Consider the following 14,678-nt stretch of genomic DNA (forward strand, 5'->3'; position numbering starts at 1 on the left):
CAAACAAAAGCATAACACTCGCAATGAAGAATCCTGAAAGCTTAGAAAAAAAGCCTCTGGATCTTGGTAATGTGTCAAATGGCTAACGCTAGACACACAGAGAAGGGGAGAAAAAACCGAGCATGTTAGTCCAATGGAAAATAAAAGGAAAACAGGATCTCAGGAAGTAGACCTGGCCGAGAGAGCTTCTCCCCTGAAACAATAAACACAATCTGAGGCTTCAATTCATTGCAATTAAGCTTAAACAAGCAATGCAGTGGCTAAGGTAAACACATCGCCGAGACGCCTAAGACAGAGTGGCAGAGCGGCCTCCAGACTCTGGGAACGACACACATTAATCGAATTAAACTGTGAAAAATGGGATCGTACAACAGTGAGACGCTACAACAAGCCTCCCACTTCTCCGCAATTTGATCCTCTTTGCTCTCCCTCACCTAATTAAATGTATAAATGGACAAGCAATGAGGCTGATGTTTACCATCTGTGTGAACAGGTGTACATTCACACCCCATACAAATGAGCTGCATAGAATAGCCTCCCTGACCTCAGGTTTCAGCGTCTCCTCTCAATGTCTCACTCTTACTCACAGGCCAAGGGGTTAGTATTTTTGGATGTATTTGGGTGGGAAGCGGTGATACTTGGGTAAAATCCTAAGTGGATAAGTGATATACAACTTTGAACAAATGTTATTACAAACCTGTGGAGCTGCTTTACATCAGCGGGGTCGTTCAGTGACGCACTGCACTCTGTCACCTCCGGGCCCATTGATACACAGCAGAAAACACCTGCTGCTCCACGACGTCTGCCGTCACCCGCCATTGAAAAGGACACGAAACAATCCCGGTCCAGAAATGTGGCAGAGCTGAAGTAGAACAGATTCACAAAGTGATAATTGAGTGTTATAAGAGCCTGAGCTTCTGCCTATGAGTGAACAAAAATAGGTATGAAATGGAGTTTGCAGTTTCCCTGAAATTAGTGAGAAGACCACCTGTTTTCTTGTTCAGATTTTTTAAATATATATATATATACACACACACACACACTTTGATCAGTGAAGGTCAAGAGAAGTTAATATAAAAAAATACAGAATTGTTTTAATGTTGTTCCTATATGTCCAAAACAATATATTCAAATAATATTCAAAGCAATGGACACACTATTTCTGGGATATTTATATATATAAATCACAACAAGAAAACTCTCTTTATATATATATATATACATATTTAATAGGAACTATTTCATATAAAATTTATTTTCGAAGCAATATATTTGTAAATTTCAAATTAACCTTGATTTAATGTCTTACTATATCAGATCAGATTATCTGCAAAGAGTCAAAGTCTTAGACAAAACAAACGAAACACAAAAATAATAAAAGATGACAAGAAAAAGTAAATTAATTTTTTTTTTCCTTTGGGGGTGGGTGGGTGGGGGGGGGGGGTTAAAGGGGTTAGAATCCCAGCTTCATTTATGTTGGTACTTTGTGTTCAGTTACAGCAATGTGAGCAGCTCCAGGGAAGGAATGGCTCACCCTCCTGACTCTGTTAAGTCCCACACAAATATACAGTATGTAGAGCCACTTATTTCAAAGCCCTTTAAAGCAGAATTATGAACACCAGCAAGTTCCCATGAAACTAATTGGTAACTTTGATCTCCATTGTTATATAATACTCGTGCAAACAGGAAAAACTGAGCCACATTACGTGACCCATCAACAAGCCACAGAAAACACAGAAATCTAGATTTTTACAAGGATTTGTTTTACACCTTTTAAACTATTTGCAGATCAATTTGTTCCTGTAAATGGGAAGTGAAATAGTTTCCAGCAAAATGAAAACCTTATTGTGCTCAGACCTCCGAGTGGAAGGAAATACAATATTTACATATCTGATTATGTTTTTTTTCCTGGGACAAGTTTAAAGCGGACAGACAAAGGTTCAAAAGCAATGCAAGCATTATAGCGTCTGTTAATAGTGCAGATATGTGTGTGTGTCACTGCGTGTGTGTGTGTGTGGGTGTATACACCAGGGTCACATTTTTCATATTTTCCAAGTGTTCTCCACAATGCACAGTGGGTCACTTCAGTGGGTTTCTGAGTAAGAAATATCCATAAATTTCCAATTCGTATCACACACAGACCTCCCAGGAAAATTCACATTACTTGCACAAACTACATGTTGCTGAGGAAATTGACTGCTTAGCGTCCAGATGAAAGATTAACGACCGAAATCATCCGTCATTACGTGCTGTGCACCTCCCACACTCTGGGTCGAGATCAAACCAGTGACATCAGTTGTATGTCTTCATCTTAGAAATTACAAACGACAAAAAGCAACAAGAAATCACACACAAACACACACAAAAAAACAGAAATGGTAAGAAGATATAAGACATGCATCAGGTTTGGTGCTACAAGAAAATGCACTGAACGCCTACAACCATCTGCAGTCGCTAAAGCTGAAAACACACCTAAACTGCATCACTGTGGCACATCATATAATGTCTACCACCAATAGGAGGCGCCATGCTGCGACAAGCCGACAGGACAAAGACCGTGTGTTTATGACATTTATCAAAAATCACAATCTGTCTCCAGTCTCAACCTCAAGTGCTTTTTCTTTAAATAAAGATGGATGACATGAAAGCTCCCCAAAAGTGAAGCCAAAAGATCTCAGTCACCCCCTGGTGGCTGGCTACAGTATAGCTCATAAATCTCGCCTCATCCATCTCAGAACCTGCACGTACAAAGTTGGCCTACACAGCAAATACATTTTTTCCAAAGAGAGTTTCTGTCATTTTGGGCAGTTCTTATCCCACTGATACATGTGAACGTGTTCATGTTCTAGGCTTTAATTAGTCTACAGACTTTACCTAAAAGTTGAGTGTTTTAGACAAAAGTGTTGAAATGACAACTGTCAGTGGCATGTGGCTAATGTGAGCTAATAAAGTAGACAGTACCATCACGAGTTAGTTAAATAAATAATAAAGAAGGACAAAGTTGCTGATATCAACTTTTTCAAGACTGCGTCCTGCACAGCGGAGCTCTAGAAAAGTTTATAGAAGGAGCTGTGCATTTTTTGCCAATACAACTTTCCATTTGAATGATGTCACACCGGAACAACCCGAGTTGGTAGCGTTCCAGTTGCACAGGAACAATGTTTACGTTAGTAAAAACTACAGCTTTCACTACTGTCGGTGCCATCTTGGATTTCGAAGTCAGGGGTGGTGAGGTTCCTCTGACCTTCAAAGTCGAAATTCTGTTAGAATTGCAACTTCCGAATCATTTTGAGCTCTGAGGTTAAATGGAATGTGGCTTACGCTCTAATAGACTCATTACTGCCCCCTGAGGCTGGGCTGATTTTTCGTTTGGTCAGAAATCGACCACAAAAAGGGACAATAATGAGGTAATTCCACGTTAAAAAATAAAAAAAACTTTGTGTCACAAAAGGAACAAATTAAGTTTTATCAAACAGATTTCAACTTTTCTGGGGGGAAACTTCAATGGAGTCAAATTAGGTCGTTGGTTTGGCAAATGTACGTCTGGTTAACCCCACTTTCATTAAAGAGCAGCACACAGCAGCTCCCCTGGGCTTTTCTCAGGAACCTTCCAGACGAGCTGTACTTGATATATGTGGCTGTCGCTAACACTCTGCTTTGACACGGTGGAGAAATACTACACAGTGGATATGATGGTCTTGAACAGAGCTTTTTTTAACGTAGCATGTAAACCAACAAGTAAATGTAGTTGGTTAGTGATATACTGATGCTTTGTTGCCATCTAGGTTTTCAAGCAGATATACCCCCCCCACACTTTTGAACTTGTGTGTGTGAAAGATTATTGACAACACCTCACAAAGTATTTAATTCCAATGAGAAACTCTGAGTTTGACCTCAACACAAACTACTTACTACTGTCATTTAGCGAGACGTTGGGCCGACTGCCTAAACATCCTCAACATGATGAAACTGTTCATGGAGTCATTCGAACATTTGAGCATGTGGTCGGGCAAACTTGACTAATGTATGTAAATTTAGGAACGGTGGTTTCATGACCTTTGAAACAAGCCACAACTCAAGTGTGCTCGTGCACGTATACACGTGCGTGTAAGTGCTTTCCAGCACTCAAACAAATCGACCACGCCACTGTTCCATAAATACATAGTACTAAGAGCAGGACCATAACTAATACAGAGAGTCATGTCCTTTGGATGTACATTGTTGTGTTTACATTTTGATAATTGTATTTAGTTAAACATGCCGGGATTTTTATTGGCTGATACCAGTATATTTTAAACTTGGTGTGGGTTCTTCAGACCATCAAATGGAGAAACTTTGTGTCATACATAAAACACAGACCAAAAAAAGGAAAAACGATAAATCAAATGATACTGATGTTTTCCACAGGTCTCTGTAGCTGTGGGTCGTGGGTTGCTCGGACATTATATTGGACATAACAGCAATATTTCTAAAATCTCTGGTTATGGCGCTGGTTAAAACAAATAGGAGAGAGGGCCAATGTATACTCCATATCACAGGGAGTCCAAAAGTTCATGTACCTCTTAAAAACTAAAACATTTAGAATAATATCTCCATAATCCAGTGCTCATTAGGTTGTTCACAGAAATAACTGAACAAGAAAAGTTGTTTTTGTAAGTATAGTACAACTAAGGATTTAGTTTACTATAGAAAAACATTTCATTAATCCCATCAGAAGGACTCATCAGTTTACAGTTGTTTGTATCTTATTTGAGCACAAACGCTGATAGTTAACACAACCGCACAGAGAGGTGCTCCAACAGGGAGTCACATGTCCACACCTACTGGAAGCCAACAGCTCCCCCCCCCCCCACTCGCGCTGCCGTCTCTGCCAACTCTGCTTCTTACTCAGTGATTCTTGGAGCTCTCAGCATTTTTTATTTTTTTTTACAGCTGCTGAGTCTAAGAATGTTTCTCCTTCAATGCTCAAATAATCATTATCCCTGCATCACCTATTACAAGCTGACTAACATTTCCCCTCCTTGTTTATCCGCACCATTAATCATTTATTTCAAAAACAGGTTAATTTGACCGCAGAGCTTCTCCAGATGCCGGAGGCCGTGCTTCTCGTCCGCCCGGGTATCGTGTTACCGTGTCTTGCTCTGAGGTTTCCTCAAAATTGGTGGTCAGAAACAATGTTGGTGGGTTAAACGCTGCTTGTTTCCTGATTTATTTTAAGATTTCAGCACTTCATAACTCAAACCAAGATGCCCTGGTTGCCAACATTAGCATTGACTGATGTATAGAGCCAATTCATAAACCACAGAGTGCATGAGTAGGAAAGCAAATGATTTATCAACGGGTCTTTGGAAGTGTATACGACTTAAAATAACAAAAATATAATGAAAAATACAATAATCGGGACAAAGTGGACACAGTTTTGGTCAATATAACAAATTTATGATACTGGGTTTACTTTACCCTGTAATAATTGTCTGTTTTTACTCTGTGTAAGTTATTCATATGACAACTGTAAAATGAAGTTCAACTTTAACCTTGTACCTATCACAAATGTAAAGTTCATTGTAAAACAAAGATTTTAAACACATAAGAGCAATCATATTAATATTTAGAAACACCCAACCATACCATAGTTTAGTTTGGTTAAATAACTTTACAGTAAAAGTTAAAGTTAACAAACACTGGTACTGGGTGGTTTTCCTCTCAGCTTGGCACCGTGTAAGTTGACACATTGCTTGCTTTGGTGCTCGCACGTGCACGCTCAGCATGTCTTCTGCTGCCTCTGCAAAGATCATTCCTACGTCAAGTATTTGAAAATTGCCTCCATCTCGTTAGTTGTGCCTCCGAGCCAGTGGCTTGCACGGGAATGCGTCTGGTGAAAGGTGCAGTGCACCCGTGAATCGTGATTTAGTGGAGGGGGTCATTTAGGTCACAGAGATGGATCAACAGCAACAAACCATAAATCAGGTGCTTTACGTCGAGCTAAAATAATTTATGAAATCATTGACTTCAAAGGCCATGAAATTAGTGGGGAAAGTATGTTTCTGGGTATTTCATGAACAAACACTTCTCAAAACAGTGACTATTACGCATGCTATTAATCATAATAAATGTGCATTGTGTGTGTGTGTGTGTGTGTGTGTGTGTGTGTGTGTGTGTGTGTGTGTGTGTGTGTGTGTGTGTGTGTGTGTGTGTGTTTAAAAACGTATCGTCCTACGGCTCAATTTTCGTCTTCCACTTGTGATTCTGGAGTTCAGCTCCTACCAAATGTAATGAGGCGCCTCCCTCACTTCGCCCTGAGCGGTGCCAGTAATTGTCGGCAGTGTGGATCAACGTGAATGTAAGTGTTTTACCAGCGACTGGGAACAAGTGCGCTGACTTGCACACAAACTATATCAGATGTCGCCTCCTGAGTGCACTTTCAGCAGGCATATATTCTTGATCTCTCTCTGTTGCACTCTGTCTCCTTTGCACCCACCACCTCTTACGGTATTTTCCAAACAATATACCTACAGGGGGAAAATCGAAGCCAGACTTGATGACTCTCCAGTGTCCGAGATGGACGTCACCTCTTTTGTTACCTGCCTTTATTTATCAGTGTATACTGTGCAATATAGTCCCATGCAGTTCCATATAGTATTCTCATATAAGGTGAAACAGGCTTTAGAAGATAAACAGACCGACTCACATGTCCTGGGCTTCGCCAATAATCTGAAATAGTTATGAATCATCTTCCAGGAATTAGTCAGATCAGAAAGATTATTTTTAAATGTTGAATTGAAGAATAGAAATGTGGAAAGGACATCTTGCTATCTTGCACTAAGATGTTGATCAATTACTCTTAAAGCACAAATAAGCAACTGTGTTTAATAATCATGAAATTAAAATAAATCTTATTTGTTAAGTTACTAAAGCATTAGTGATGTGATTGTTTCACAGTTTGCCCCAAACTGTTTTCTTATTCTAAAGTCTGCTTTCCAGGCATTAAAGGGTGTGCGCTGCGTTGTGTTATCCACTTATTTGGTTAAGAAAGACCATATGTTTGACTTAACTTATGGAAAAGTGTCTCGTGAATTTGCAGAGTCGTCTTTTTTCTATCATACCACTTTTCTCAACACTAACCACTGGAGGCCATAGTCAGGACAGCTACGGCCTAATGTATTCTCTGAGAGGAAAAACAAAAATCCAAATTCCAGTCATGTTCAGTTCAAGGACACTTCAGTCGTCTTTCTGAGACCATTTGCTCCATAAAAACTGCGACACACCGGGGGTGTCTTTCTTTAAGAAAGTAATCTGCTTAAAGTGCACATATCTTTTTTCAATTTAATTAGAAACTATAAAACAAGAGAAAACTCCCGCTGAAGGTTGCAGGTGGCGAGGAAAGGTTCTGAGCCCATAATAAGGTTTTATAATGGGGTTGAACACTGATGCTCACAGGGTCACATTCTTTTGATTTTGCCTGTTCAAGTCATGAACTTTGTATCACAACTTTTTTCTGTGCACCAAACAGGAAGAGCATGTTGTGATGTGATACTTTAATGTTTGGATTCTGGGCTGTTTTCACAAACAAGATGCCTTTCTACTTTCCATGAGAGGGAAGAAATTGCTTTAGAGGAAATTGTATTAACCAGAATTGGAAGAGAAGACAATTTCAGTTTATTTCAAACTGGTGTATTTCGTATAAAAATGGCTATTGAGTTATAAGAGTTTCAGGGGAACTGAGGACTCACATTGAGGCGAGTTACAGCAGGCAAGCATCCTACAACTTTCCAAATAAACAAGAAGCTTAAATGAATAATTTCAAACACTTGTCTCCGAGTCTGACTGAAAGTACACCCAGGAAGTGTTTACTAATGGCTGTTCCAACTGGCTACTTGCTGTGTTTACTTTTGGTTTGAGTCAAAGACAAGTGGTTGAAAGTTACATAAAAAAAATTGATGTTTATTTGGAAAGCTGGCGTCTGCTCGCACCGATATATACCTTGTTTTGTGCAAGTCGCCTTGTTGCTCCGAATCTCAACAACAGAGGTGGTGAGAGCAAAGTCAGCGCGGCCCCGAGATCCGCTAAGGCCACGTTTGTGGGAAACGGACCAGGTTGGAAAAAAAATTAATCCTAAATGTTAACAACTGCAAACACGACCCAAACCCAACAGTAAAATTCAAAGCAGAGAACTGGAGGCCAAGCTTTCTCCCTCGTCGATCACCAGACCTTCTGATTAAAGAACCAACACCAGGCTCAGTTAGAAACTTGTGAGTATAGTGTAACTTAATATCATATAAGAGAAGTTTGTAAAAACAAAGCAAATCGCACTTTGTCAATGACGACCAAAAACCTTTCACGGGCTCTGTGCACCTCCACAGGTGTGTTTGATTTCTCTCGCCCACCGGACCTCATGTCAAGTTAACGCTGGATCTACACAATACCCCACGGACCAATAAGAACAGCTACAGTGTAAGGTCATGGAAGATGACGACATTTATTTCATATGAACCCCCATAGGCACATCATGGTATAATGTGGACGTGGAAACATTGAGCGAGTAGCTTTATGCAGACAACGAGAAAATGATTGGGCCTGATAGCTGAAGGGTGACTGGAGCTGGACTGCATTTTGAGAGCAAAGTGATCTACTGGGGCGATGCAGAATTATGAGCTCTTTGAGATTCTATGGAGTTTGCTCATTAAAAGCTTTTTACGTAAGCAGAACTCTAGTCTGGGTTTGAACGGAGCCAATGCAGAGAAGCTGGTATGGGGACAAATGTTCTCTTTTTCCAGTTCTTGTCAGTTCACGTCTCCCAGGGAGGTTAAAGGGATAGTTCACCCAAAAATGAAAAATTTTCACCTGGAGGGGTCGATGGAGTGAAGTGTTTAAGTCCAGGAAACACTTTTGGAGTTTCAGGGGTAAACGGCGTCGCAGCCAAATCCAATACAATTGAAGTAAATGGTGACCACTTCTCAAAAACAGAAAACGTAAAAAACAGAAAAAATAAACCGCCTCCATACTGTTTCTGTGGTGTCATCCAAGTGTCTGTAAGCCTCAAGATTCAAATTCAACTCGAAACAGCATCATTTACATCATGTTTTAGACTAAATGTCTTCTGATATCTTCTCCTAGTTCCTGCTGCAGTTCTAAGGAGAACTCATGAGTATCACGAGAACTCACCATAGCTGCAAGAGTAAAGAAAGACTACTGAACAATATCAATAACAGTTATGAGTGTGGGACATGAAGGTGGTTCAGAGAGAACCTCCACCTGTACCAGGGCAGTAGTCAATGCAGCTGATGGCTGTTAGCTGATTACTCCTCAGTGTTAACAGGCAGCAAAAAGAGCTGCCACAGGGAGGAGAGACACATGAGAGACACAAGGACAGAAGAGAGCTGAGCTGCCACAGGGAGGAGAGACACATGAGAGACACATGAGAGACACAAGGATAGAAGAGAGCTGAGCTGCCACATGGAGGAGAGACGCATGAGAAATTCATGAGAGGCACATGAGAGACACATGGACAGAAGAGAGCTGCCACATGGAGGACAGACACATGGACAGAAGAGAGCTGAGCTGCCACAGGGAGGAGAGACACATGAGAGACACATGGACAGAGAGCTGAGCTGCCGCAGGGAGGAGAGATACATGAGACACATGAGAGACACAAGGACAGAAGAGAGCTGAGCTGCCACATGGAGGAGAGACGCATGAGAGACACATGGACAGAAGAGAGCTGCCACATGGAGGACAGACACATGGACAGAAGAGAGCTGAGCTGCCACAGAGAGGAGAGACACATGGACAGAAGCTGAGCTGCCACATGGAGGAGAGACACATGAGAGACACATGGACAGAAGCTGAGCTGCCACATGGAGGAGAGACACATGAGAGACACATGAGAGACACAGGGACAGAAGCTGAGCTGCCAAGCAAAGACTGCTGGTAACTTCAAGTAGAGTTAGTTGGATTTATGTTTGTTCCCGTTTGATTAAGATTAAAGATGCTGAAAAGCAACTGGTTTGTCTCTGGCTGTTGTGGCATCTTTTATTGCCTCTGTGACAAACATGAATCCAACCAACTCTACTTAAAGTGTCCAGCAGTCTCTGCTTGGCCGCTGTCTTCTGTCAACATATCAGCTTTAACTTTTACTCACTGAGGGTCACTTCCACTTGTCGCTATGTCACCTGTTAGCCAGAGCGATAATACTTTGACCTCTTTCAGTGTTGCATAACCACCACCCATCCACTTTCTGTGAGAAGGGACGAACCACCTTGTCCTTGTCAAATAAATCAGTGTTTAGGTTTCACCATGATCTGATCCCTTTGTCATAACATCATCTGACCACAATCATGGACTCCTGGGCTCTTGGCCGAGCAACATGACAGTCACTGTGTTCATCACGTATCCTGCTATGACAATCTATTTCCTCTTCATTTCCCTCTGCGCATCCTGCCTGAACCGTCGGACCCACCACTGCGTTTGTTTTGAGAGTCTTTTGCAGAGTGTCTTCTGTGTCGCGGAGCCGCAGCCATGTTATCACTAAGTTCCATCTGGACGGGATAGAAAATAAACATGTGTGGCTTTGGGAAACCAATTAAGCTTATAATCCAAAGAGTATGAAAGGATCCGCAGTCAGAATCACATACAGGAGACATGTCAGATTCCCACTGGAGGTCACATGACTCCTGGACGTTCACATATCTAAAATAAAAAAATAACGTCGTGAAATGAAGAGAGGACAAAATCCAAATCAGAATTATTGATGCTGAGTAAGACTTTGAATTGGTCTTAAAACTGTAAAAATAATTATCCAGCAGGTCTCATTTAAAAACTCAGCTCCAAACATGTTTACTTTAATAGTGCCAAATAACTAGGATTGTTTTTTTAAGGTTAATTAAAGTCATAATGCAAATCTATTTCTAATCTATATTGTCTCTGGGCAAATGGTGAAAAAATTAAATTACATAAACAACAACTTGAGGAAACAGACTATTTTTTGTGTAACCCCATCATTACATGTTTATATATTTAAGTTGATAGTTGGTTGAATGGACTGGAATTGGATTCATCCCCAATTTGAGCCAATTTATGCCAAAGATATCTTCATTTTTGGAAGGTCACCCAATTACCATCATACAATTAATGTGTCTGCTGCATCTCATTAGGTTTATTAGGTTACATTGGTTATTTAGTGACTCCAAATAGATTCCGAGAAAGAAAGAACCATTATGTGGTACTGATTACAGGTAGGAATAAAAAAAATCAATAATCGGTGGATACACTTCCTGGTTGTTAATTCCACAAAGAAGGTTATGTTTTCACCTTTGTGTTTTTATGGTTTGTAACTTTGTTTAATTGTCAGCAGATTTGTGCAAAAAGCACCAATCAGATCTGGTTAAAGGGGCCATTATATGATTTCATCTATTTCCTTTACATTGCAAGATATAACATTTTTAAAAACATTTTCTTCAATACTCAAGATTTAGTGTGTGGATCTTAATGTAAAGAATCAGACGTATTTATAGTAATGACTTTTGTGAGTTGGTATAATAAAATTCAGATCCGACCTCTACCGTTTTCCTTTTATTTTTCTACAGCGAGAGCCAGGCAGACTTGGCCTCGGTGGAGCTAAATGCATCACTCCACCAATGTAGTTTCAAGATGCAAAGCTGGCACAACCCTGGGACTTTTATTCATAGGATGGTAGTTGAGCTAAACCTGCATAAAGGGGAAATTTCAACCATAAATTAATAAAGAATAAAGTGAATGAGCAATTGCTTTGCAAGTATAATAAACCAGTGCATCCAACTTAATTAACCAAAAAAGAATGAGGTCAGAACTTCGACTTTTCTCCTAATTTTCGTTCCAAACTCTCGGGTTCTTTCCAGGACACTTTCATAAATTATTAGGAAAACAGATTATTGTTATGTTTTCTGTGCGTTGTGAGCAAAATGTGTCTGAATTTACTCCAGTCGGTGCTGATGGAATTTGCTTAAATCACAGAAATGAAATGACTACGGAGCCAAAAAAAGAAAATAATTTCCACCAACACATAATGTACGAAGAAGTAGACAGACTAATAACTTCTTGGTTTCGAGTTATAAGTTACAGATGATTCTGTTGGACCAACAATGAAAGGACGAATATAGTTTGGGTCGTTATCTGGGGGCCTTTACAGTTTGTTCCGATAAACAGCTCGGCAGTGATAATGAGTTTGACCGATGAAATGAACTCTGGGATTCGAATCCTTTGAATATGTTCAAAGAAATTACAGATAAATGCTGCGTCTGAGGTTGCGCATGTGGCCCCTCTGGACACGTACTCCCATGACAGTCGTCTATCTGCTCCTATCTGCTCGTTTGTAGTCCAAAGTGCTTCCTTCACCCTCTGAAAGAACTTGAAAAACAGCTGATTTGCTGAAAGGAAGCTGGTCGGGACAAACATCTTGAAAGACGTGATGGAACATCTTTCCTCTGCTGATACGCATCTCAAAAATATGTCAGTCTCTTTACCCAAAAGTCCCATCCCTAAGAAAGGTTGCAGAGCAGGGCCAAAAGTATCAGCGGCCCTCTCACTATCCACCCACACCGATTTAGAGCTCATTACTTTACTTGGTCTTAATAGTTTTTGTCATGTTATATAAGAGCTGTTTCTTTAAATTGATTTGCTGATCCATTTCAATCTACTCTTTGGAGTCAGAATACATCTGCAGAAACATTTAAAGGAACACTTTCCTGTGTACATTATGATTGCATGATGGAACAGCAGCCCCCGATGCGGAGTTTAAGAAAAAATATGACATTTAAAGTGAAATTTGACACGCGCTCTGACCTAAAACTTAGGCACCATTCTCTCTATAACCAAATTCTGCAAAAACACTTTAACATTTCTGAGTGGTTAGAGCATAATTCCAGGAATAAAACATTAAATTGACAAGTCGCAGGTGCAAATATGAGCTGTTAAATGATTCCAAATCAGAGTAGAGTGTTTAGAGCAGGGGCTCCAAGTTTGGATAAATCACCGCGGCGAGAGAAGAAGACGGAGAGGGAGGATGGGGGGGGGGGGGGGCAGGGAAACAGAAGGAGGAAGATGAGGACAAGGAAGAGGAAGAGCATCCAGGGATTCAATTCATCACACAAGGCAAAATGTCTAGAGTAGAGCCAAAGGAAACATCACAGAGACGGGGAAACAAAACACTTTGTTAGACACAAAATGAATACAGGATGAAGACCTTTCATTCCTTTTTCATGATTATTATTGTTATTGTAAATTGTGTATTGTACAGTAGACACAATAACACATGTTCTTCCATTTCGTTGTGTATGTGTTAAAAGCTTGATATATGACACGGTTTCGTTTCACTATTTACATGTGTTCCACTATCCCTGTGCATCCTAGTATATAAGTACAAAGAAAATGAAGGATGTTGATATTTTATTTATGTATAAAGCTTTACTTCTATAGGCAATGTTTGTTCTTGTTTGTTGTTTTTCTTCTTCTCTGTTGAACTGTGGGAATATGCAGACGTGTTTCCATCAAATGTTTAACAACTGAGTCCAACCATTAAGAAGAAAACCATTTCATTACACTAGTCACAATTTGCATGATGCAACCACTTCTCACCCTCTGATTAACAATTGTAATTGTGCAAATAATAATTAAGTTTTAACCATAGACTGTAGGTTTTAACCCACATGCAAATGAAGGTGTCTCCCTCTACTGGCTGTGATGAAAATAACAGAAAAGCCAAGCCCCTGCAGAAGATGTGAGTTCTTTGTCTGAAATGTTACGTTTACAGCTGAAGAGCAGTTCTGCATCCTGGGGTCTGACAATAATGTTTGTCTCCCTTCATGTTGATTTTTACAGAGGTTCTTCTTTGCACTATCAGATATCATGTGTATATAATCATTGAGTTTTATTAGGATGGAAAAGGCCTTGGAATTTAGGGTGTCGTACTAAATAGCAGTGATCAAAGGGGCATTCAGAGGTTTTAATTTATTATAAATACCAATTTGAGAATGTGAAAATACCTGTTTTCAAAATCCTTGAAAAAGTGTAAAAAGTACTTTTCCTGCAGTAGATGAATTTACTGACAAAACAAATACAACTCACTTTGCTTAAAGTCACTCAAGTCACGTCTTCCCTCACACAGAAGGTGATGTAATTCAATAATGTTTCAAAACAACAAATAAACAAAAAGTTATAACATTCACTGGTTCTTCTGGTCCTGGTTGTAACTTTATGTAGAATGTTCAAATGTTATGTTATAAATAGTTTGTGTTATTATATGTACATTTGCTTGAATAAAACCAAGTTAAAATAATCCATTGTCCATTTATAATTGGTTTAGAGGTCATCATCACCCACTTGGATTGTGCACATATCCAGACTCAGGCCGGCTGAGTCTACATGTTACATTATGTTGTTTTAGTTTTTTAGTTTTTTCATCCTGTTACATTATGAATCAACCATAATTATGTGCCTCATTAAGTCACAAAGCTGTTGGCAGTTTAACTTTATAAAAGCAGGACAATTACAAGCCACCGATTAGCAGCTCTCCACTCCCACAGAGGGTTTCCTCCTGTGGTCAGGTGACAAGAAGGACATTGACATTTTTAAGTAGGTCAGAGCATCTGCTGTTGTCGTGAGGTGAGGTTAACCAGCAAAGGGTTACCCCCTGGCTGCCTGTCAAA

This window comes from Hippoglossus hippoglossus, chromosome 9 (assembly GCF_009819705.1).
Source record: "Hippoglossus hippoglossus isolate fHipHip1 chromosome 9, fHipHip1.pri, whole genome shotgun sequence".
Taxonomy (NCBI): domain Eukaryota; kingdom Metazoa; phylum Chordata; class Actinopteri; order Pleuronectiformes; family Pleuronectidae; genus Hippoglossus; species Hippoglossus hippoglossus.